The following is an 18,130-nucleotide window of genomic DNA, read 5'->3' on the forward strand; positions in this document are numbered from 1 at the left end:
AGAGTTATAATCAGAGGCAAATTTATGGTATCAGATACCTTGTTCTTTCCCCCCAAATCAAAAATAAGCATTTAATGTAAGGCATTAGGAAAAAAAAAAAGCACAATAAAACAGACTATCCAAGAACTGAAGGGGGTGGGAAAAAGCGCAGGATTTTATAAAACCGTAAACAAAATAGATTTGAATAAAAAGTCTAAGAGTTGAATCTTTAAAACAGACAACAGAATTAGCAAACTTCTAGCTTGTTTGCTCAGGACAGCAAACCAAGATACACAAAATAATGTATTTAAATCACAAATTCAGAGGACGTAAAATGTCTAGCTTATGCTAATTACGAAGTGAATATTCTAGTAAATATTAGCAAAACCTGATTCAAGGACTACAATACTGCGATTGCCAATAACTATGGAAATATCAAGAACACACCCAGGGAGCCACTCCAGTTGTTAAAGTGACTACAGAGTGCCCTAAATTTTGCACATCTCCATCATAAGGTTTTGTTTGTTTGTTTTTGCTAGTAATGGGAATAGATGAAGTGCTCTTTACTATATTCATGAAATAAGTAAAGGATGATTCAGATTTTTTATTCCAAAATATTATGGACTATTTTTTATCCACTTTGTGCTCTTGAGTGGTCTCAAAAATCCTGTAACAAGCAGGTACTAATTTTGAATATGAATAAAGACCAACTAAAACAACAAAATCTTTCCCTGAGTAGGGAGTTCATTCTTTTGGAGCTTTAAAAGGTGGAAAGAGCTGCCTTTCTAAAATTTAAGAGAAGTAAAATATTGACATGCAGTCAAAGGAGTGCCAAGGTTCAGGGAGCCTGGTAATGGGCCCGAGAGGCCTTGTGACTCTGGGCTGACCAATGGCCCAGGGACCACTAACGGCAAATTGAATTTCTAGATCACCGGTTGCCTTCATGGCTCTCTGAAGCCTCTAGCAGACACACCAATTTTGAAGTGCCATGCAAACATATGAATTCTAATCATTCTTTGAGGTTCAATGGAATATCTATCGCTAGAACGCTATTTACAGAGTGCCCTAAATTTTGCACATCTCGATCACAAGGTTTTGATTGTTTTTACTAGTAACAGGAATAGATGAAGTGCTCTTTATACTATATTCATGAAATAAGTAAAGGAAAATTCAGATTTTTTATTTAGGTCGCTCTGGATATACTACACTCAGAGAATACTACATTGCTCACTCTCATTCCCAGTGAAATAAAGCTGAATTATGGCAAGGCTCTCTCCTGCGTGTTAGAAACACTGCAGAGTATAGTCTGTGCATTTGCCATAAAAATGTAGAGAGAGATGAACAGGTAAGAAAAATCTTTTCTCCATTTCTTTTTGGAGAGGAAAATTAATTACTGTATACATACATTCTTTTTATCTTATGGAATGTGTACTTATAAATGCAATTTTTCACTCACACCCATTTTTAAAATGCCCGCTTGGTAACGTCACTTTGCTAGGACCAGATAAATGACGTTTTGTTCTCTGTGGATCTTATGTAGCGAGAGGTAAATGAAAGATGATGTGAGAAGTAGGGGCATGTCCACAATGTGATACAGGGACTGCGACAGTGGAAGTGTGACTTGAGGTCGTTTTCCAAGCTGGTGTTCCCAAAGAACTTGAGCTTGTTGAATTATACCTCGAATTAATCCAATGAAGTAACTTTGAGAAAGTTGGGGATTTGTGGCTCACATTAGCATATCAAAGGACATGTGAGATTTCCCCCCCAAAAAAATCTGTAGAACTTTGTGGAACTCACTGTTTCCCCATCATGTGTGTCCACAGAACCTTCTTTCCTGCAATCCTTTATAAAAAGGTCAGGGCTCCTGTGGGTTGAGGGACACACTTCGAGCAAAGTCTATTTACAGTGTACATTAAATGGGGAAAAAGAAAAAACCTTCTTAAGACATCAGCTTCATTTTTGAAGGTTTCCGGTCATGAAAAAAATATAATCAACTTGCACCTTTCCCATTGCATCAACTTCTTTTGGTCCTACTAAAGCAAAGTGAAGCACTTACAGCTTTCTTACACTGACACTTCCTCCTTCTCCAAAATGGATTCCCAGCAAAGGGGAAAAATCTATGACCTACTCAGTGTTATTTCTAGGAAAGCTGAACTGTCAAGTTCCTGGTAGGGCTTGACCTTATTCTTTCTCTTTAATGGAGGACCTCTAAACAGCAGAACATGGCTGCCTTTTAATCCTTGCCTTTTAAGTTAGAGAAAGGTGGTAGAAATATGATGGTTTCTCTCTTCTCTCCCTAATATCTGACCCCCTACCTAAATATTGTCATTAACTCGCAGGGGTCAGTGAAGTCCGTTGTTCGCTCATAGGTTAACTCAAGAAATCTTTGCTGAGTGCCTGCACCGCCACGGGGGTTATTCTAACTATTGTACAAGGTATATGTTCATGGGGGTGTGAACAGGACTGACAAGCTTATAAACCTAGTGGGGAAGATAATCAATGAACACACAGGTAAATACACAGTTGCAGACAGTGCTGAGTGCTAGGATTATATCAAAACAGGAAGCCAAGCAGTTTTTTCTCCCCAGGTGAGGTGAGCACTGTATCCGTGGTAGTCAGGGAAGGCTTCTCGTAGAGGAGACTTCTGAGCTGAGAACCAGATGGTGAGGAGCCAGCTGATTTTTCTGGATCCAGATAAATGGGCCCATAGGAAACCAGAGAAGTCTGCAGTATGCTGGGCCTATTTTCATCAAGAGACTCCTGGATTTAGGTGTGTGCTTTGGCTTGCAAAGTTAAATTTTGGAACTCAAATATTTTCCTTAAAATGTGGGTTCCTTTTAATCTTGCGGGGAGGACGGGTGTTTGCCAAGTGGGCAGCTGAAGCTCTTCTCCGTTTCTGTCCTCCAGGAGAACAGTATTTCTAAGTGGTATACAGTTGGGCCTTGTTAAGAGTTCGAGCAATCTGAATAATAGTTGCTATTAATACACTGGTTATGTGAGAGGTTTGAAATTATACAAGCGTCGGGAGTTCAGCTCAGATTTGAAACTCAATTTCAGTGCTGTTCTAAGACTCAACTAATCTGACTCCCATCATTCTAAGCTCCTCCATGGAGAGCGCCCCCCGCTTGGCCCATTCTGGCTATTAACAGGCTAATTTTTACCTAAATCAATTTCCTTTGAGATGAAATGCTAAGTGTTGGTTTATCTTTAGAAATAAACTGCAAGTTGTACAGTCACTGAATTATGAACTTAACAACAAACCATATGGGTTACAGAATTCCTATAATAACAAATACATTTTGGGAATCAACAGAACAAATTACCTAGCTCACTTTTAAAATTCAACATTCCTTTCTGTTTGTTTGTTTCTTTAAAGGCAAATAGGAGGGTGACTTTTATGCACCAACTGCTCAAAAACCCAGGCGGCAGAGAACAGGGATTTGGATTAGCCAACTCATTGACCCTATGGAACCCTTCCTTCTTTGCTGCCTACCCTGGCACAATTTGGCTAGGAGGAAAAACCTTGATAATGTTGAGGGGAGTTCCCCCTACCCTCCTCCCACTCTTTTGCACCCCACCCTACCAGCCAGAAGCAGAAGTCTTCCGAAGAGATTTTGAGGAAAATGTCCTGTCATGGTCTCTTTCTGTCCCGGTGGACTTGCTGAACATGTCCTTGACCTTGGGACACAGGCAGAATTCAAACCAAGTCTGTGTTGTCAGGCTCCTGGTCTCCCTTTTCTGGAAGACTCCTGACGATGCCCTCTTTGCTTAAAGGTTGTAGAGGTAACTCGTGTTCTCACGCAAGACGGCCAAGGTGTAGGAGAGTGGCTGACCCTTGATTCTGGCAATCTCTCGAACCGTATGCAGGGCCAGGCCCGGGTGGGCATACTGGCAAACGCTTTTGGGAACCCCACGAGGCAGGAAGTAGGGCGCATCGGTTTCCACGACGATTCTGTCCAGTGGGATCATTCTCAGAGCATCCCGGGTCTCCCAGGCGGAAGAGTAGGTCAGGACTGCTGTGAACCCCACAGACATGTTGGGAAAATACTTCAAGAGGGGCTCGATGAGTGGGTAGCTGCCCGTGAAGCAGTGCCTGTGGATCTTGTAGTCAGGGGGCACCCTTCTTTTCATGATGCCCAGCAGATCTTCGTCAGCTTCTCGGCAGTGGATCACCAAGGGCTTCTTCAGAGACACGGCCAGCTGCAGCTGTCTCTCGAATACTCTGTGCTGCTGTGGGACAGGCGTGGTGCACTTGTAAGAGTAATCTAAGCCCATTTCTCCAAATGCTATGGCCTTGGGGTGCCGTAAGGCGTGCAGAAGCTTTCTTTCTTGAGTGTCATTGTAGTAACGTGCAAAATGGGGGTGACAGCCAAAGGCCCCCCAAACCAGATCATCTTTCAGCAGCTCCTCCCAGAGGCCATCCCTTAGCGTGCGAGGATCACAGAAATCAGAGATGCAGCCCTGAAATTCCTTAGGGAAGGAGTAGTTAAACATTTCTGTGAACTTGCTAAAAGTCCCTTTGAAAGACAGCTTGGAGTAGAGAATGTCCAAGTGGCAATGGGTGTCAATGAAACCCTGATCTAGACCTTGACTCCAGTGGCCCCGGGCCCAGAAATTAGACGCATGTCCTCCAAAAGGATATGATGGTGTCTCATCTTGGACGGTTTGCTCCTCTGCTTCTAAACTTCTGGAGCAACGATAGGAATGAAAATTCTGGGACTGACCTTCCTCTAAGGGCTTCCAGTCTCTGGGCCAGTTTTGGAAGCCCATTTCTGAGCCGGAGGGATACTCGCTGAAGAAGCTGTGGCTGCTGTGGCTGCTGCCGCCCACGGAGGGATAGTAGGGAGGCTGGGGACTGTTGCTCCAGTAGCTGGGGTAGCCTTGCCAGGGACCCCTGTACAAATGAGGCTGGTCCAGGACAAGGTCAGTGGTGAAGGGTGAAGGCTTTGAAAAGCTTGAGAAACCCAGGGAGACTGGATTCTCCTGAGGGAATCTGACTGCAGGTATCTCTTCCACACCAGACAGGTGACTTCCTGAAAAGGGGCGCTCAGCCATGACCTCCTTTTCTTGATGCTTTTGCATTTCTGAACGAGCGTTAAGTTTGTCTAGAAATTCTAGGGCTGGAGAGCCTTTTTCAAAAATGACCTTTTGGTCCCTCTTACAGGGTTTCTCCTGCGGATCGATAATCACTTTCTCGTTACCAAAATTGTTGAGCTCTATCGCTATCTTTTCCTTCTCTACTCTAACCTCGGGGGCGGGCAGTTGCTTTTTCTGAGGAGCAGAGAAGGTGACCACCCTGGCGGGTCTTTGTCCAGGGTTGGGACACTCTCTTGTGCTGGGTTTTGCACTAGCGGCTTCCTCTCCTTCTGGCATCAGTTTTCTCAGGATGCCCTGGATACCGTTCCCGTAAATGGATGGAGAGCTTTGGTCGTGCAGTGTAGCACTCTTTCTCTTGACCTTGTTTGCTTCCTCGGTCTCATTATTTTGGCCCTCAGCTTGGGCTGCAAATTCAGAGTTTGGGGAGTTACGGGAACTCTGTTTGGAATTGCTCCTAAAGCGGTAGGCATCCTCAAAAGAAGCCATTTCCTCTAGGGAGGGGCTAACGGGGCGCAGACGAGTTGGTGCGGAGGGGATTCCACCGACGAAAGGAGCCCCGAGTGCTTCCCCGAATCACGCAGTCTTTAGAGGCTCCACCCACACCTGGTCCTGAGGAATGGGGTGGTTGGGGGGGCGGTGGGAGGAATTTCCCCTGGCAGGCTGCACCCCGGAAAACCCTCAGCTTGAAAGCCACAGGTCCTTTTTCTGTGTTCTCAGGTGGTGGGGGATACTGGCCTCTCCTGAATGTAATACAGAGTTATGAGATGGCCAGCTAGAGGGGGCACATCAGTGGTCTCCCAGAGGTGTCCGAATTTACCGGGGAACCCTACCTGAGTGCCGCTCTTGCGGGACTTCGCGCCGCTCTTGCGGGACTTCGCGCCGCTCTTGCGGGACTTCGCGCCGCTCTTGCGGGACTTCGCGCCGCTCTGGCACCTTAGCGACCTTGTCCCCACTCTTTCAGCTGCCCATGATGGTTCCCAGGGTTCTAGAGATGGCAAAGTCCTGCAACAGAGCGTGTGACTCCAAAGAGCTTTGGAAAAATCGCAAGGATCCAAGATTTCCGGAAAGCTCGGTCTGGCGTCCAAGCCGCAACGTGCTTCCACGATTTCTAAGCACTTTCTCTTTTGCCCAGAGCTATTTCCGGGGGTATCAAAGCACTTCCGGTACTGTAGGACGCTTCCATTTGGTTTGGAATACAAGGCCCTTGCAGGATGCCAAAGCCCTTGAAAAGACTCCAAGGTGCTTCGGGGACCACACACAGGGCACCCGGAGCCTAGCGGTCCAGGCTGCCAAAGGGGTAGCTAGGGTCCAACGCAGCACTGGAGCGAAAGGGGAGGCTCGCACCCCCCTACCCCCACTAGTTTTGGCCACCGGAAATACTCACCCCCCCCAACAAGGGGCTGTCCCCCTGCCCCCACCTCCGGTAAGTTGGCCCCTTCCCCCCCATCCCCCCCTAACCTCTGTTTTCTCTTCCACCTTGCCTCCGTGGCCCAGAGACCCACCCCCATCTGTGGCCCAGCCAAGCTTCCATTGCTGTTTGTTCCTTTTTTCCCCCATTCTTTTAGAAAAACATGGTTTTTAAAACATAGTTTAAATATACATGCTTTTAAAAAACATAGTTATAATTATAGTATATTACCATTTTCAGTTCTGTGGTTTTTTTTTTTGCTGAACATTTCTGCGTATCCTAAGTATTTTTCTTAACTGCTGTATAGTTTTTGAAAACATCATACTAGTGCCTTCATAATATTCCTCAGAGTACATAGATGTGCCATAATTCACCAAACCCTTCCCTTTCTGTTAAGTTTTTAGGCTCCCTCACTCGAGTTTTTTTTTTGCTATTTGAAAAAAAAAAAAACGCTGCAAAGAACATCTCTGCACATATGTTTCTCCATATTTTGGTTTGTTTCTTTGGGCTACATGCCCAGAAATGGAGTTCCTGAGAAGAAGTATAGGAATTTAAAAATGGCTCCTCATAGCACCACATTGCCCTAGAAGAACTGTAGTAGTTTAAAATCCCATCCATGATGAATAATCCCACCAGGCCCATTTTGTAGGAGAAACAAAACCCATGCCTCATTTTAATTTGCTCTCATCTGATAATTTTTTTTTTTTTTAAGATTTTATTTATTTATTTGACAGAGAGACACAGTGAGAGAGGGAACACAAGCAGGGGGAGTGGGAGAGGGAGAAGCAGGCTTCCCACAGAGCAGAGAGCCTGATGCGGGTTTCGATCCCAGGACCCTGGGATCATGACCTGAGCCGAAGGCAGACGCTTAACGACTGAGCCACCCAGGCGCCCATCATCTGATAATTTCTTAGAGCAAACATTTCTTTTCTTTATCAACCCTCTGGTGAATTTTAAGTCCCTTTTTCATCCTTTTTTAGGGTCTTTTAAAAGTTAGTTAAATATATTTTTATAAAATAAACTGTCACGTTAAAATTTTTTTTGTTAGTATGTTTATTTTTTACTTATATTTTATTCTATTGAGGTTATAACTTGTTTTTATACTCATCTTAATTTTTTTTCTTTCATAATTTTCTTTTTTTCCTAAGTCTAGAATGGTCATCCTTCCTTTCAAGGCTTTGACACACACACACACACACACACATATTTGGGAGGTAGGTACAGGGGGTGATTTGTTATATTTAAGCTGATAATCCATCTGGCATGTATTTGGGGTTATAATGTATTTTAGGTTGGGATATACTTGATGCTATTCTAAGTTAGCACTTTTTCCAGTTATTGATATGTGGTTCCTTTTTCATGTGTTAAATTCCTGTATGTGGGGCACCTGGGTGGTTTAGTCGGTTAAGTGTCTGCCTTCAGCTCAGGTCATGATCCCAGGATCCTGGGATCACGTCCCGCACTGGGCTCCCTGCTCATCCGGGAGTCTGCTTCTCCCTCTCCCTCTCCCCGTCCACTCCCCCTGCTTGTGCTCTCTCATGCTCTCTCTCTCAAATAAATGAATAAAATATTTTTTTAAAAAAAATTCTGTATGTAATAGAGTCTATTTCCAGACCATTTTTCTTTTTCACACATTATTGTGTTTCTTGTTACTGTGGTGGTGTACTATTTTTTTTTTTTTTGAATTTTTTTTTTTTTAAGATTTTATTTATTTATCTGAGAGAAAGAATGAGAGAGAGAACACGAGAGGAGAGAGGTTCAGAGGCAGAAGCAGACTCCCTGCTGAGCGGGGAGCCCGATGGTGTTGTACTATTTTAATAATTGAAGCATTAAATTATAGTAGGGTATAAAATCTGGGAGAGTTAGGCCCCCTCCGTTACCCTTAATTTTTATAATTTTCTTTCATAAGCAGACTTGTTTATTTCATCAGGTGGACCTAGAATTATTTTTTTCAAATTTTTCTAAAACAGCAATGAATTTAAAATATGTTATTTTAGTCTGCTTATCTAGAATATATTCCACCTATTTGTCAAGTTCATCTGTATTTTTAAGTAAGTGTTTTTAGGCTTTTATCTGGGTCACAGAGTTTTCATTAAAGCTATTTTTAAGTGTTTTGTAATTTTTTATTCTATTGTGAACATACTTTCCCATCCCACCATATTTTCAGCTGGTTATTGCTAGTACATGAGAATATTTTTTTTTTAATATTTATTTATTTGAGAGAGAGAGAACATAAGGGGGGGAGGGTCAGAGGGAGAAGCAGACTCCCTGCCAAGCAGGGATCCCAATGCGGGACTTGATCACGGGACTCCAGGATCATGACCTGAGCCGAAGGCAGTTGCTTAACCAACTGAGCCACCCAGGCGTCCCTACATGAGAATATTTTTATTACTTTTTTTTTTTTTTTTAATTTAAGTAGACTCCACATGCAGCATGAAGCCTGAGGTGGGCCTTGAACTCACTACCCTGAGATCAAAACCTGAGGTGAGATCAAGAGTCGGATGCTTAACCAACTGTGCCACCCAGGTGCCCCTAAGAATATTTTTGATTTATCTGTGGTTATGCTGAAGTCTTTTATTTATTCTTAGTTACTCAGCCTTTGCTTATGCCATTATTTTATCAGCATATAATACTTTAGTCTCTTTCTTGTTAATATTTTTATTTCATACCTTCTGACATTGTCCAGAACTCCTCAAAATGGTATTGAATAATACCATTTGTCAGTAGGGGCATTTTTGTTCCATTCCTGATTGTAGTGGATGCACAGTTTACCTAACTGTAATGCTGGATATTTAGGCTGTTGTTTCAGAACAGGTGCTTTTCAGTCTTGTTAAGGAATCACTCTTGTATTTTATTTTTTTTTGTTTTTTTATTATTATGTTATGTTAATTACCATACATTACACCATTAGTTTTTGATGTAGTGATCCACGATCCATTGTTTTCGTATAACACCCAGTGCTCCATGCAGTACGTGCCCTCCTTAATACCCATCACCGGGCTAACCCATCCCCCCACCCCCCTCCCCTCTAGAACCCTCAGTTTGTTTCTCAGAGTCCATAGTCTCGCATGTTTCGTCTCCCCCTCCGATTCCCCCCCTTCATTCTTCCCCTCCTGCTATCTTCTTCTTTTTTTTTTTTCTTAACGTATAATGTATTACTTGTTTCAGAGGTACAGGTCTGTGATTCATCAGTCTTACACAATTCACAGCGCTCACCATAGCACATACCCTCCCCAAGGTCTATCACCCAGCCACCCCACTCTTGTATTTTAAAATGTATGGGGTAGGAAAACGCTGTAGTTTGTGCAGGTGGCTTATAACTGTTGTAGGGCTATTGAATTCTGTTTGCTTGTATTTTAAGTCATAAGTAGTGAAATTGTCTGGAGCAGGCTTGCACACTTCTATCACCTGGGGAGCTTTAAAAATCAGTAATGCTTGGGCCTGCTCGGAAAGACTCTGATTCCACTGTGTGTGCGTACGTGTGTGTGTGTGTGGGTGTGGATATGGCCCAACCAACAGGAGTTTAAAGAGCTCTATGGGTGATTCTCATGTGCAGCCGAGGTGAGGACTACTTCTCCATAGTTGACTTTTTAATGGTATGTCTATCAGGCATTGGAATTCACTTCGCGGCTTTCCATCTGTTTTGGTATCTGGGGGAGTTATATAATCGGGTAATTTTCTTTTCCTTGAAAGTTTGAAAGAATCCATTAGTAAATCATCCTGGTTGGAGCTTTTTGTTGGGACAGTTCTTTGGTAGTTTTTTCCACTTCTTACTTGGTTATAGTTCGTTCCTTGTGTTTTGATAATTCACGGTTCTTAAAAAATCACTTATTGGGGTTTTAAAAATTATCTTCATAAAAGCTTGCATGATATATTAAGATGATTTATATCTTATAATTTATTACATTTTTATGTTATGCCATATTTCATTTCAGACTTTATACTTTCTTGATTATCTTTTTTTTTAAGTTTTAAAAATTTATTTACTAGAGAGAGAGAGAAAGAGAGAGATCACAAGCAGGGGGGAGGGTAGAGGGAGAAGCAGACTCCCCGCTGAGCAGGGAGCCCGATGTGGGACTCGATCCCAGGACCCTGGGATCATGACCTGAGCTGAAGGCAGACGCTTAACCAACTGAGCCACCCAGGCACCCTACTTTCTTGGTTATCTTTGCTAGAATTTTATCTATTTTATTTATTAAAGAAACTCTTGAATCTATTTATTGCAGTTGTTTTTTTCCTTTCAAATTCTTCTATTTATGCTCTTACTCTTTTTGCTTTCTTTTTTTTTTAAAGATTTTATTTTATTTATTTGACAGAGAGAGATACAGCGAGAGAGGGAACACAGGCAGGGGGAGTGGGAGAGGGAGAAGCAGGCTTCCCACCAAGCAGGGAGCCCGATGTGGGGCTCGATCCCAGGACCCTGGGATCATGACCTGAGCCAGAGATGGATGCTTAATGACTGAGCCACCTAGGCGCCCCTCCTTTTTGCTTTCTACTTGTTTTCCTTATGACAAATTTTTACAGTTCCAAAAAGTTTTGCTTAATTCATTGCTCACGGAGTCAAAACTCTTGACTACATTTCAGAATTACCCGGGTTGCTTTTAAAAAAAATACAAATGTGGGCGCCTGGGTGGCTCAGTTGGTTAAGCGTCTGCCTTTGACTCAGGTCATGATGCCAGGGTCCTGGGATCGAGCCCCGCATCCGGCTCCCTGCTCAGCGGGGAGCCTGCTTCTCCCTCCCCCACTCCCCCTGCTTGTGTTCCCTCTCTCGCTGTGTCTCTCTCTGTCAGATAAATAAAAATCTTAAAAAAAAAAAATTACAAATGCCCCTCTCACCTGATGTGATGTGGGCTGGGATAGAAGGGTCATTTTTGGTGGAAAAAAGGTATTTTTATTAAAGCACAGGGACAGGACCTGTGGGCAGGAAAAGCTACCCTGGGATTGTGGGGAGCAATTGATGATCTACTTTTAAGTTGGGAGGATGCAGAGATAAAGGCTATTTGCGAAAGGATTTTCTTATGTTAGGGAAGACTTAACAAGATCCTGGAGGTCTGGCTATTGTCAAGCTAAGGTTGCTTTTGGCCTGTAGCAAAGCATTAATGTTTTTGTTTTTTTATTTTTACTTTTGTTTTTTAGTTTTTTATTATGTTCAGTGCAGAGAAAGACAATTATCATATGGTTTCACTCATACGTGAAATATAAGCAAAGCATTAATGTTAAGGCAGTTGTGAGTTCCTGGAGCAATGTCACACTCTGCCCGTCTCAAGTATTTTGCAGTAGGCTGCAAGTTGTGAGGAGATTTAATTTTATCTACATTTCTTTGGCCTTTGTTCTCATCATCATTACCTGCCCCCAAGATTCTGATTTAATTTACTTAGGCTTGGGTCTGGTTCGTTTGTTTTTTCTTTCTCTTTCTTTTCTTTTCTTTCTTTCTTTCTCTTTCTTTTTCTTTCTTTCTTTCTTTCTTTCTTTCTTTCTTTCTTTCTTTCTTTCTTTCTTTCTTTCTTTCCTTTTCTTTCTTTCTCTATCTCTTTCTTTCTTTTTCCTTTTTTTCTTATTTCATCATGCAGAGCCAAGGCTGAGAATAGTTGAGTTGGAACATTGAACTGAGTAAGCTCTCTTTAACTCTAAATTCTTTTATGTAATAATCTAAACCCAGTAATTCGCCCAAGATGATGGATTCACCTAAATTTTATAGGTTTGTACATCTTTAAATTTTATTAGATTCTGTACTTATTTTTTGTATTTTAAAATTTACCTTTAGCACAATAATTTTAGTGAGAATTTTTGTTTATAGTTACATAATACATTTCTAGTTGTATTTGTGATTCATGACTAGAACTTACATAATTTCTTTATGTTCAATTTATTAGAATTTTTCGTAAATTAACCTATGTAGGGGAGGAAAAATCATTTTCCCTTTACCCTGCTAGGTGCTTGAGCTAAGATGCCCCTATAATATAACACAGAATAACAAGAAAAAAACAAAAAGTAGTTTCGTAACCTGTATACTTCCTGTGTACATGGGAGAGACGCAGGAAAACTGAGTAACTCCCACAAATGGCCCAAGCCACCACCTTAAATATCATTTCCAGCTAAAGATGAGAAAGAGGATGTTGTGGATGGGGCGCAAGTTGTGGGGTGGGGGGTAATCAAGCAAAGCACAGTAAACAAGGGTAGGGTTGTTATGCAGACTTAAGTCCCTTCCTTCTCAACTGTTAAAAGAGTTTCTAGAGGTGTTTGCTCCTCCTCCTTTTCCGGGTGCAGAGAGGGAGGCACCCTTACAAATGGAGATTTCCCTTATACATGTAAATGTCTCTTACAAATGGGTCACTTTTACTTGGATTTCAGAGCAGGTCTGCTGTTTCTTTTTCTTTTTTTCTTTCTTTTTTTAAATTTTATTTATTTGAGGGCTGTTTCTTAAAAAGAATCCGTTTAAGGTAAATCTTAGGCCAAAGAAGCATTTTGGGGGGGTGTCATATTCTGTTTCCCTTCACGTATGATAAATTTCTATAAATATCTCATTGTCATGTATAAGGGAACCATCCTTTATGTGCAATACCGAATCTCTTATGGTTTATTTTCTTAATTCTAAGACTCTATAATCATAAAAGAAATCACTGGCTTAATCACAGCTTTTTCGGGTAGAATAAACAGCACCACATTAAATGTACAGAATTTGTATTGTCTACCAACCTGTAACAGCTATGCGTTTATCCGTACTGTTATACACCTTCTTTTTTAGGACCCCACGATTTGTCTGAGCCTTTTTCATCAAATAGAACCTAAGCATTTTCAACTTAGACTAGTGATGCTGGTCTCTTTATAGACTGTTGAGCCTTATTGAACATTACTGGTGTTTCATCTCTTTCCTGACAGTTTCTCTCGAAATTCAGCTGTAAATTTTTGACACTTAGATGTTGAGTTTCTGAGTAATACAGACTTTATGACTCATGCATTGGTCACACCAACCTCACCATCTTTAAAAATTCCCTGATTTATTCAGAGAGATTCGGCTTCGGCTTTTGCCTCAGGATTGCATTGCATAGCCTGTGACGGACAATCTTCTACACACAATTATTTTGTGTGTCAGTGCTGCATCAGACAATAATCATTCTGAAAACAATTTAAGTGGAAATTAGAATCCAAATAGATGTTAAAATCCAGCTATTTGGGATATGAAATGCAAAGTGAATAGCTCAATTGACATGAAAATAGGATTAACTCTTTTCCCACCAGGCGAAATTCACACTTTACATCAAGTTACAACAGGTGCCCACCTCGCTGAAGCACACTTTGGCTGCTTTGAGCTCCTTTTGCCTTCAATTGTAAGAAGATCCTGATTTCTGAAATCTTTTTTTTTTTTTTAATTTTATTATGTTATGTTAATCACCATACATTACATCATTAGTTTTTGATGTAGTGTTCCATGATTCATTGTTTGCGTATAACACCCAGTGCTCCATGCAGTACGTGCCCTCTTTAATACCCATCACCAGGCTAACCCATCCCCCCACCCCGCTCCCCTCTAGAACCCTCAGTTTGTTTCTCAGAGTCCATCGTCTCTCCTGGTTCGTCTTCCAAATCTTAACATTTAAAATGTTTCCTTTATAATGAAGAAATGCCATGTATCTATTATTTAAAACAAATTGATTTCAGATTTTATATCCTCTAGGCTAGCATCAAAAATTCAAATTGCCTTGGGGGCTCAGGCAGGTAACCCTGTATAATACAGTAGGGCTTGCAGAAGCCTGTGGGGAACTGACGATCACATGCCCTGCCAAATGATATTTACATTCCATTTTCAAGAAAATTACAGCCAATTACATCCTCTAGGACCTTATTTATCCAATCTCTGCTTGACATCACAAAAATTATGATGAAACCCTGTATCATAATTATGTTTCTATAAATTGTTATTTCTAGCAGTTTTTTATTTTAGATCCTTCTCTCTGGAGTTTCTGGTACCTCACATTCCTCTGCAATGAGGTGTTTTATCTTTGTGAGATCACTTTTAATCTGTTTGGTGCCTCTTCCCTGGTATTCTACTTTGCTACATTTTACAGTTTCCTCTCTTCCTTTTCTATCTTTCAGTCTCTACCACTCTGACTTGCTCTCTACCTTTTGTAGGGGAGGAAAAGTCCTATTCTCTCTACCTTCTAGGTTCTTAGCAGAGACACCCCTGTAATAAAGAGACAGATTAACAGGAGAAAAACAAGCAAAAGCTTAATAAAGTATACACATGGGGGAGACCCAGGAAAACTGAGTAATTCCCCCAAATGGCCCAAGCCCTCACCTTAAATACCATAAAAACAAAAGGTGCTGGGGGGTGGGGAGTCAGTTATGGGAGGTTTACCAGAAAAGGGACAGTAAATAAGAGTAAAGTTGTTATACAGCTTTTAAAAAGACTTAATTATTTATTTGAGAGAGAGAACGAGAGAGCACAATGTGGGGGGGGGCGCAGAGGGAGAAGATCTCAAGCAGACTCCCCACTGAGTGCAGAGCCCAGCCTGGGGCTTGGTCTCATCACCTATGAAATCATGACCTGAGACGAAATCAGGAGTCTAGGATGCTCAACCAACTGAACCCCCAGGCGTCCCTGCTATGCAGATTTAAGTTGTTGTCTTCTCCATTGATAGGAGTTTCTAGAGATTTAGGGTCTTCTTTTTCTTCTGGGTACAGAGAGGGAGACACCCTTACAAATGGAGATTTCCCGCATAAATGTAAATGTCTCTTACAGAAGCTTTGTTTTCAAAGTTGCTCCTGTGTTTGCAGTTTTTTTTTTTTTTTTTTAAATAACCAGTCTAAAATAATTCTTATGACAAAGAGGTGTATTTTGGGGTGACAAATTCTGCCGTCCTTCACTTTCATGCTGGAGTCTGGCAGCCCTGTGTTCTCAGGGGACCAGAACATAAAATACCAGTCTATCCCTCTTCTATTGAAGCCCAGCCTAAAATAATATCTTTTATTCTCCCTTCCTTTTTATTTAGCCTCCTTCATTCTTTTTTAATGTATTATTTGACTGTTAAATGTTTTTTTTTTTTTTTTAAAGATTTTATTTATTTATTTGACAGAGCGAGAGAGGGAACACAAGCAGGGGGAGTGGGAGAAGGAGAAGCAGGCCTCCCGCAGAGCAGGGAGCCCGATGCGGGGCTCGATCCCAGGACCCCAGGGATCATGACCTGAGCCGAAGGCAGACACTTAACGACTGAGCCACCCAGGCGCCCCCTGTTAAATGTTTAATCATTACGTAAATGACAGTGTTGTCAACTGATCTATACCAGTTTGCTCATTCACAAATTTATACCAATGGCATTCAATACATAGAGGTGTAGGTGAAAGTGATGAATATTCTCTCCATGCTTTCCTATCCAACTATAATGCAAAAACAAAAAGTTTCAGATTGACTCTAAGGGGCAGAATCTAGGTTCTTTGCCTGGTCTAATAATTGAATTGTCATAAGACAGATTAACAAGAGAAAAACAAATTTAATTACATACCTATGGGAGCCCCACAAAGATATGAAGACTCAGAGGCAGTCAGGTAATTGAGGCTTGTCTACCATCCAGAACTAAGGAAAAGGGTATAGGGGTCTGAGACTTCAAAGAGGAGGAAGACAATTGACAACATGAGAAGAACAAATGTTTGCCATGCCATGCAGATAAGTCTTTCTGATAGAAAAAGTTTTCTCTGGTAATGGCTTGTTTGCTGGCACAGGGTCCCTATCTAAATTCTTTGAAGCAGTTAAGGGGGAGGTAAAAAGTTCTTCTGGAGTCTGCTCGGCCCCAGTTGTCTTCAGGTTGAAATAACCCACATGCCAAAAGTGGCACGTTCTGGGGTGACATATTCTGCTCCCTCTCACTCCCTTTACTGAAAGCTCAGAGAAGCTCCAGCTCGCTTGTCCTTTTAGGCCTTCCAGTATTTTTTTCTCCTTTCCTTTTTTTTTAATTGAGATATAGTTCGTGTAACATAGAAGTTACCATTTTAATATGTCCAACACAATTCAGTGTCCAACATCTTTTTCTTTTAAAGATTTATGTATTTGAGAGAGAGGAGAGAACATGCGAGGGGGGGGCATGGGGAGAGGGGGAGAGAATCTTCAAGCAGACTCCCTGCTGAGTGCGGAGCCTGACACAGGGCTCGATCTCAGGATCCCAAGATCATGACCTTAGCCGAAATCAAGAGTCGGATGCTCAACCAACTGAGCCACCCAGGCGCCCTAACATCTTTGTTTTTAATTGAGGCAAAATCAACATAACATGAAATTAACCATTAGCCATTTTAAAGTATGCAGTTTATTGCTATCTAGTATATTCACAGTGTTGTGTAACCATCACTTCTAACCAGTTCCAAGACATTTTCATCACCCCAGAAGGAAACCCTATACCCATCCAACAGCATTTTACCGGAAATGTTCACTCAACACAAATACGACAGCATTCTAAAAGTGGGTTTAGCTAACCTCCTAACTGGAGGCAGGCCAGATGAATTTTCCAAGAAAGTAACTAAACGTAGGGCCATTTTGGAATGAAGCCAAAGGTGCCATTTTGAAAGGGAAGAGATCTCTGGGTTCACTAGATTCTTAGAACTTGTTTCAGTAAAGACAGTGCCTCGTCAATATTTGTAACTGATCCATTCATTTTGAATACAGTCATTTAACGACAACTCATTTCTAACATCCTTTATGGTAATTAACAATGTTTCCTGTGTTGATCAAAGATAAACTACTGAGGCATTTTGTCAGCCACTTCTGAAGTGTGGGCTTCTGATAGAAATTTGCTACTCCTGGAGCATATATTCCTAATTAGGGTAACTGACCACCCTAAGAGGGTAAATTGTACTTAACAGACTGACTCATATAGATCATATTATCCATGTTGAATTACCATAGTATTACATCATATACACCATTAACTTTTACAACTCTAATTATAAAAATTGATTAAAAAAATGACAGCAGAGGGAATATTAAAATGGAGCTCTCAAGGAGCATGTGTCCCAGGGCAAGCTTGAAAGTGTGATCTGGTTGCTATGTTGAGAGTGATTCCAATGGTTAAAGATACGTATTATTCTTACAACATGGCATCTAAGCCTAAGGAAGCTATTTCATCTGGTCTTCAACTGAAGAGGCAGTAGTCTTCTGCTTCAACATGGAAGAAAAATGGGTTGCGCTATGCTTACTGAGAGGCCCAGTTTTTCAAAATGGTTAAAGAATTTTCAAGGGTCGTTTTGATGATCTCTGATTTTTACTGTAACTACTTTATTTTTTAAAAAAGATTTATTTGTTTGAGAGAGAGAGGGCATGAGCAGGAAGAGGGGGAGAGGGAGAGAAGCAGATTCCGCATTGAGCACCGAGCCTGACATGGGGCTCAACATGGAGCTCAGTCTCAGGACCCTCGAATCATGACCTGAGCCAAAATCAAGAGTTGGACACTCAACCAACTGAGTGCCCCTGATTTTTACTGTAATTATTTTAGAATCCACCTCTGCCACCTGAGTCCCTCTCCAACACTCCCCTCCCCCCAGCACATACACACTGTAAGATGAGGCTGGTCGGCATTAAGCTAGGCTCTTTGAAGTTCCTGAAGAAGTTTAAGTTGGGCTCTCCAGTGCACTGAAAGGATTTCAGATCTGTCTATTGAAAGA

General features: G+C 41.6%; 1 protein-coding gene and 1 pseudogene across 1 annotated transcript in view; one reads left to right on the plus strand and one right to left on the minus strand.

The window, feature by feature from the left end:
* EFHC2 (EF-hand domain containing 2) overlaps positions 1-18,130 on the plus strand; it is a 153,739-nt gene that overhangs the window by 16,052 nt on the left and 119,557 nt on the right. The window lies entirely within an intron of this gene.
* Positions 3,613-8,635, minus strand: LOC102745877 (3'-5' RNA nuclease TATDN2 pseudogene; annotated as a pseudogene).

This window comes from Leptonychotes weddellii, chromosome X, assembly GCF_054177405.1.
Source record: "Leptonychotes weddellii isolate Sample4059 chromosome X, ASM5417740v2, whole genome shotgun sequence".
NCBI lineage: Eukaryota > Metazoa > Chordata > Mammalia > Carnivora > Phocidae > Leptonychotes > Leptonychotes weddellii.